This window comes from Neofelis nebulosa, chromosome 5 (genome assembly GCF_028018385.1).
Source record: "Neofelis nebulosa isolate mNeoNeb1 chromosome 5, mNeoNeb1.pri, whole genome shotgun sequence".
In the NCBI taxonomy this organism is placed as follows: Eukaryota; Metazoa; Chordata; class Mammalia; order Carnivora; family Felidae; genus Neofelis; species Neofelis nebulosa.
The window spans coordinates 76,364,951-76,371,748 of NC_080786.1; the positions used below are offsets into that span (position 1 = coordinate 76,364,951).

The 6,798-nt window shown below is 50.0% G+C and overlaps 1 long non-coding RNA gene across 1 annotated transcript; it reads right to left on the reverse strand.

Annotated features, from left to right (window-relative positions):
• Positions 1 to 313: 313 nt before the first annotated feature.
• On the reverse strand, positions 314 to 4,807 carry LOC131511386 (uncharacterized). Its single transcript, XR_009261497.1, has 2 exons — positions 4,649 to 4,807; positions 314 to 658 (listed from the first exon to the last, which is right to left on the reverse strand). It is a non-coding gene; the product is annotated as an uncharacterized LOC131511386 (long non-coding RNA).
• Between the last annotated feature and the right edge of the window lie 1,991 nt (positions 4,808 to 6,798).

Below are 6,798 nucleotides of genomic sequence, written 5' to 3' on the forward strand. Positions count from 1 at the left end.
GGTGTCATGGTTGCATCCCTGTAGGAGGTGGAAACCCTCACCCTCTCAGGCTCCATACTAGCAACAATGATGATGATGATGATGATGATGATGATAGTGAGTGGTACTAGCATTTATTGAAGACCTGCTAGGTACTAGGTACTCCATTCAAGCCTTTACATACTTCTCTCATTTAATGCTCAGAACTGTCCCATGAGATTGTGTAGTTTTACAAGTGAAAAAACAGAATCAAAGAGTTGAAGTGACTTGCCCGAGGTCACAAGGCTCAAGAGAGGTGGTGTCAGATTTCTTTAAAAAAATTTTTTTTTTAACGTTTATTTATTTTTGAGACAGAGAGAGACAGAGCATGAACGGGGGAGGGTCAGGGAGAGAGGGAGACACAGAATCTGAAACAGGCTCCAGGCTCTGAGCTGTCAGCACAGACCCCAATGCGGGGCTCGAACTCATGGATCGCGAGATCATGACCTGAGCTGAAGTCTGACGCTTAACCGACTGAGCCACCCAGGCGCCCCCAGTCTGAGAGGTGGTGTCAGATTTCTAAGCCAAGTGCCATGGACTCTGAAGCCCTGCTTTCTCTCACGGTGTTCTCCTTCTGGAGGGAAGTAGGAGGGGCATCACATGGAGGGTTCTGGGAGCAGCAGCAGAGACCTGGAAAGGCCTGAAAAAAAAAAAAAAAAAAAAAAAGCTTTCTGAGAGGGAAAAGGCCGTTAGGTCTGACCCAAGAGTGGTAGCTTTGGAAAACAGAGAGGAGAAGATGCCTCGCCTGGATAGTACCTGCTGGAACCCTAAGGTGGATGTGGCACCATTTCTGGCTGGGCTGGGAAAGAAGCCCAGGATGAATTGGCCAGAGCCACTACCTGGGCAGGTGCTGGGGAGAGAAGACAAGCAACGAAAAGGGGCTGGGCATCCTGATGACCCTTCCCCACCTGAGGCAGGTACAAAGGACCCACACTGCCCGGGCACCGTGGCCGGGCCTGGCAGGAGAAAGGAGAGCCCCAGACAGAGGCCTCATTGACTCTGGTGGTCCGGAGTGGGCCTCTGTAGGGACTTCTACATCAGGTGAGTGTAAGGGAGGGGAGTGGGAGAAAGCTAGACTAAAAGGCATAATTTTAAAAAGCAAATGGGACTGGCTTAACCCCCTGCTTGAACCTTAAAACCCACCAGGGGCTTCCCATCTCCCTCACCTGAGCTCCAGACTCCCTAACACGGCAATGTGGTTACTGCTGACAGTGTCACCAGTGACTCCTGGACTGTCCCCCAGCACATACTTCATGATTTCCCCACCTGCCCCCAACATTAGACCCACCTGGGGAGCTTTTCAGAGATATCAGTGCTCAGGTCCTGCCCCAAACCAGTCTTTCTGGGGGTAGGCATCCTTCTTTAAAAACAGAAAACAGGGGCGCCTGGGTGGCGCAGTCGGTTAAGCGTCCGACTTCAGCCAGGTCACGATCTCGCGGTCCGTGAGTTTGAGCCCCGCGTCAGGCTCTGGGCTGATGGCTCGGAGCCTGGAGCCTGTTTCCGATTCTGTGTCTCCCTCTCTCTCTGCCCCTGCCCCGTTCATGCTTTGTCTCTCTCTGTCCCAAAAATAAATTTAAAAAAAAAACGTTGAAAAAAAAATTTAAAAAAAAAAAACAGAAAACAAAAAACAAAAAGCTCGCCAGGTGCTTCCATTGTGTTTCTAGGGCCAAGAGGCCTTGCTGATCTTTCTTATTCTCCGGGCCTCAGCCTGGTCTCAACTCGGTGCCTGCCTCCTCGGGAAGGCTTCTGTGACCCCTCTTCTGGGCAGAGTGGGCTGGCGCCCATTTATGTCTGTGCCCCACAGCATACAGTAACTGTTCAATAAGTGGGCTGAAAGCTGAAATGTTCAATATCAAGTTAAAATCTGTCTCCCAGAAATTTCCCTTAGTCCCTGATATTCCCTCCTTCCTCATTAAACATGAAAGCCCAAGCCTTTTCCATTTTTTTTTTTTAACTTTCCCCAGATGTCTATGGGTATTGGTCCTTAATTAGCACTTTTGGATGCCTCTGGGTCCTCACTGTCCTCCTGAGCAGGAGCTGGCTCTCTGTTCCCTCAAACATTAGAGTTTCCCCAAATAGCTCCTAGAAAAGGAAGTACGGCTGCTCCACGAGAAAAGACAGTTTGCAAACAAGGGCTTTGTGCAGGCAGGCTCAAAGGCAACCGAAGCGTCCCCTCTCTGGGAGACATTTAAAGCACCTCCACGTAAGATCACAGAGAGATTTAGTCAATACTCATCCATTTCTTCCTCCACCTTTCCTCAAGGGAAGCCAGAACGGAGCTCTTGTCAGAGAGGCTGTGGAATAGCTTCAAGAGAGTGGAGGGGATGATCCAGGTTGGATCGGACAAGGATGAAGGCAAGAAACTGCCAACAGGGTATTAATTGGCTTTGCAACAGCTTAGAGCCTCGCCCTGGTCCAAACAACTTGAGGCAATTTCCAAAAGCAACTGTGAAGGAAGAGGCCTGCACCTTTCTCACCTCTTTCCAACAAGCAGCTCGGAAGCAGGGGGAAGGAGCCAGGAATCCACAGGGCATCCTTCTCCCGCCAACTGCCAGGGCCTGGAGGGAGGCCAGGCCGCGCGCCTCCTGGGGCTTGGGAATGTGCCTGAGTACAAGGAAGCTGCGGGCCCCCCCCCCCCCCCCCCCGGCTCCCTATCATGGAGAGGAGGTGCTGACAGCAAGTGCCCAGGCCCCACCAGGGTTCCGGGGAAGGGATGGCTGCTGCCCAAACGCTGGGTGTGGACAGCTAGTCTTTGTTGGATTTCTGGCTCCAGTGACTGTCCTTCTCTGATCTCAGTTTCCTCATCTGAAAAGGAAGGTTTTGTTGGGCCAGGTATAAAAGGTCCCTTGTAGCCTCATCTTCTGGGGCTGGTGAGAAAACCGGATGGCAGTGGGGGCGAGAACAGAGGGAGAGGAAGGTTCAGGAGCGGTTGTGACTCAGGGGAAAGACAGGAACCGAGCGCCTTGTCTGCCCATGGCAGCAGGTTCCAGCCTGGAGGCCCCGCCCATCAAAGAGGGGTGGAAAGACTCCTCTACATCTTGGAGGAGACATCACATGAGGAAGCTGAAGTCCAAGACTCAGCTTTAAAAGACTCTCACAAAGTCATACAGGTAGCTAGAAGGGGACTTTTGTTCACCACAGGGATGGCAGGTAGGTTTGACTTCCTGTGCCAAACCTGATGGGTTGACCAGGGCTGTCTGCATCATGTTGAAGAAAGAGTTCAGAATCAATGAGCAGGGCCTGCCATGGGCTTGGGAAGAAAAAGTGGCAGCATGAACACCACATATTGGCCATACTTACTGACTCGGTCAATAAATTGTTATTGAGGGGCCACTTCATGCAGCACACTGGCCTTATACCAGGGATTCAGTGGTAAATAAAGCAAGCCCCTGCTCTCAAGAAGCTTACAGTCTAGAAAGGAGACAGATAACACACATTTAAGCTAATGACTAAACAGTATAATCTCAATTAGTGCTAAGTAGTATATGGAAATTAAATAGTGCAATGGGCTAGACAGTGATGGTGCAGGAGAGGAGGGAAGAAAGCAAACTGGTTAGGGAGGTGACATCTAAGCAGAGATCTTAATTCTGAGAGAAAGCAGAGAAATAGAGCACCCAGGCAGAAGGAAGAGCAAAAGCCCTGAGATCAAGCCTGCAGGGGACAGAGAGATACCACAGTTGAGGCTGTATAGATGGCAAGGGAGATGGTCAGTGGAGGAGGTGGGAGCTGTGAAGCCAGCTCTCTGCTTCATGTGCATAGTTGGATGTCTGACAGGCCTAAACTTAGCCAGTCCAAAATGATACCCTCAGTCCTCATCCCCCAGCCCCTCCCCACCCAAACTGCTCCTCCTCAAGTCTTTACTTCTCTTCCTATAAATAAGCACCCATGCTGCTGCTCAGATCACTGGGCTACAACCATCCAGGCCATCATCAACTCTTGCCTGTGGTCACCTTGCTGGTCTCCTTGCCTCCACCCTGGTCTTTGACAGGAGCCCAAAAAGCACTCATCAAATCAAGCCCGCCATCCTTCATTGCCTCCAAGCTCTCTTCTCCCAGTTTTGACTTTCTTGCAACAATCTCCAGCCCACAAGCCCAGGAACACATATTTACTATCTTTTTAAAAGACAATGTGAAGTTGGTCACAGGTGCAGGGGGCATTAAGCCCCAAATCAATTCCTCTAGTTGTCCCCAAACAGACAGGGTTTCCAGAGAGGTTCTGGGCACTGGGTATTAACTGTCATAGGGACCATATATATAACAGGCACCTGCTGTGCTCCTGGCCCTCGGGCCAGAGCATCACAATAGACAAGGAGGTATGGTCATCCCCCCACCTTCATTCCTGTGGGTACTAGGACTCAGAAAGGTTCAGCTTCTTATCGTGAATACCCCAGCTGGTGAATGACCATGCCAAAATTTGCACTCAGGTCTCTCTGACCCCAAAGCTCAAACTCTTGCTTACATGTTAAGCTTTTTTTCAGTCTCAAATGGGCAAAGGATGGTGGGCTCAGTGAGAAGAACCTTGACCTCAGTCTGGATATTTTCCCTTCATTCCAAATCAAGTGTCAGAGCCTGCTCCCTGGGTTCTTTGGTACCTCCTCAGCCTGGAAAGATGGTTTGGACCTTCTGCCCACCTGCTCCCAAAGAGATGAAGGTGTCCCAGCTTTCCTTAACCGGCTTGGCGTTCAGTCCCCACACCTCCACCTGCTCCTCTCTCACATCCGTTCTGTTGGCAGGTGGTCACCTTCCTGCCCCAGGCTGTTGTAGCCAGTACCTCGGTGCCCTTCAGTCTATCGGCCTCTTGATCAGGAAGCATTCCCGTGGGAACCATGGTGCCAACATCCGGTGAGGACGGGCCCTAGTAGCCCTGCTATCAACCCAAGAACAAAGGAGCTTGGTGCCTGCCGCTCGGCAGGCTGTGTTTGTCCAGGGCGAGGCCTAGCCTGGCACAGATGCTGAGCAAACAGGAGTGCCGGCCTCACAGATCTGCCTTACAATGAGCAGGCCTTTGGCGGAGAGGTATTGCTCTCAGGCCACCTGCCAAAACACTACCCTTCCCAATGCCAACCAGCACCCCAGGGCAGGGGGACTTTAGGGCAAGCAGTCCTATCCCTAAGCCTCAAGCTTTCTAGCTCTACAATGGAACAGTTGTACGAGATGATCTCCAAGATCCCTTCTGTGATCTAGAGCCTTGAATGATGTTGTGGGAAGTTCCTAGGGCTTGAGAACAGATCTGAGGTGGAATCTGGGCCTCTGTCTCATGGCACCCCCTGCCTTAGCCCCATGTATCCACACATGTCTGTGGCTGGGAGGATGGACCTCTCTCAGAAGAATGTCTTCAAGTACCAGATCCATGACTTCATTTGCTCTAATGGAGCATCCAGGACTGAAACTAAGGTATTTCATGATCAAAGGATTAAGTATGACCATCTTGTTTCTGAGGCCACCTAGTATGTGATCCTTTACTTTCTGCCCCCCAGAAATCTTAGTGTAGCTGGGGAAGACTCAGAGGGCCCATGGAGGGATGTTTCTCTAACTAGGACAGTGAGAGGCTACACGGTGATATTCACAGACTTCAGCATGCATCAGAAGCACCCGGAATGCTTATTTAAGATACAGATTCCTGGGCCCTATATCCCAGAGAATGAGTCCCAAGGTCCAAGGTGGAATGGGTAGCTCAGGATTCTGAGTTTTTAACAAGCACCTCGGTGATCTTTAGGTCTCTGATGAAGTGGAATGAGTGAGTCTAAAAGCTATACAGTCCTGGATTCAAATCCTACCTCTGTCGCTTATTCGCACTATGACTTGGGGCAAGTCCCTAAGCCATTCTACATGTCAACTTTGTCTGTAAAATGAGGTTATAATAACATCTACCGCTTAATAAACAAAAGCTATTATTTCAGAGTGTTGATTGCACTTTGTAAATGTTTGTCAAGCAAAGGAGGTAGAAGTTCATTGTCAATCCAGAAACCCAGGGGTTCTCCATCTACCACATCTCTCTCAAACACTCAGTCACAAATCTCATGAATTCTACCTCCTAAAGCATCTAAGACCTGCCCACTTTTCTCCATCCCCACAGCCTCCACCCTAGTCCAAGCCACCACCTGCTTCTCCCTGATGACTGCACAGTCCTCTCTCCATCTCCCTATTTCCACCCTTGCCTCCTCCCCTTCTTTCCAGGGCAGCCCTGCTAATCTGATATGGCAATGCCTCTGCTTCAAGCTCCAGCTCTCAGGAAGGCCTTGAGTCTAAAAACAACTCTTTTGGTCCCCCACACCTACTTCTAAGCCTCCTTTCAGCTCTTCTCAGCCTCTAACTCTACACTCAAGATATTCTGAACTTCTTTCAGATTCCTTTAGTGAATATCAGTTTCTCTTGCCACAGGGACTTCATGCAAAGTGTGTTCCTGTGTCTGAAACAGCCACGCCACCCCCAACCTGTCCCCAAACACACATCTTTCACCCACTACTCATTTTTCATCTTTCAGATGAAATGTCATTTACTCAGGGCCAGACGTAACCATTCCCCTCACAGGTGCTGTGGCAACTCTGTCCTTCCTCCATAATCACACCTGTTATACTCTGTTGTGATGACTTCATGCCAGCCTCCATCAGTAAACTAACTCCAAGAGAATGAAAAATCTGTTGCTCTAGCAGCAGCAGTAATAGAGTCTATGCTCAAAGGACGACGAAATACCCTGCTGAATGAATGAATAAATAAATAAATGAGCAGAAGACCCTGGTCACAGGATGTGTTGCAGATGGGCGTCCCCTTGATAGTGCCT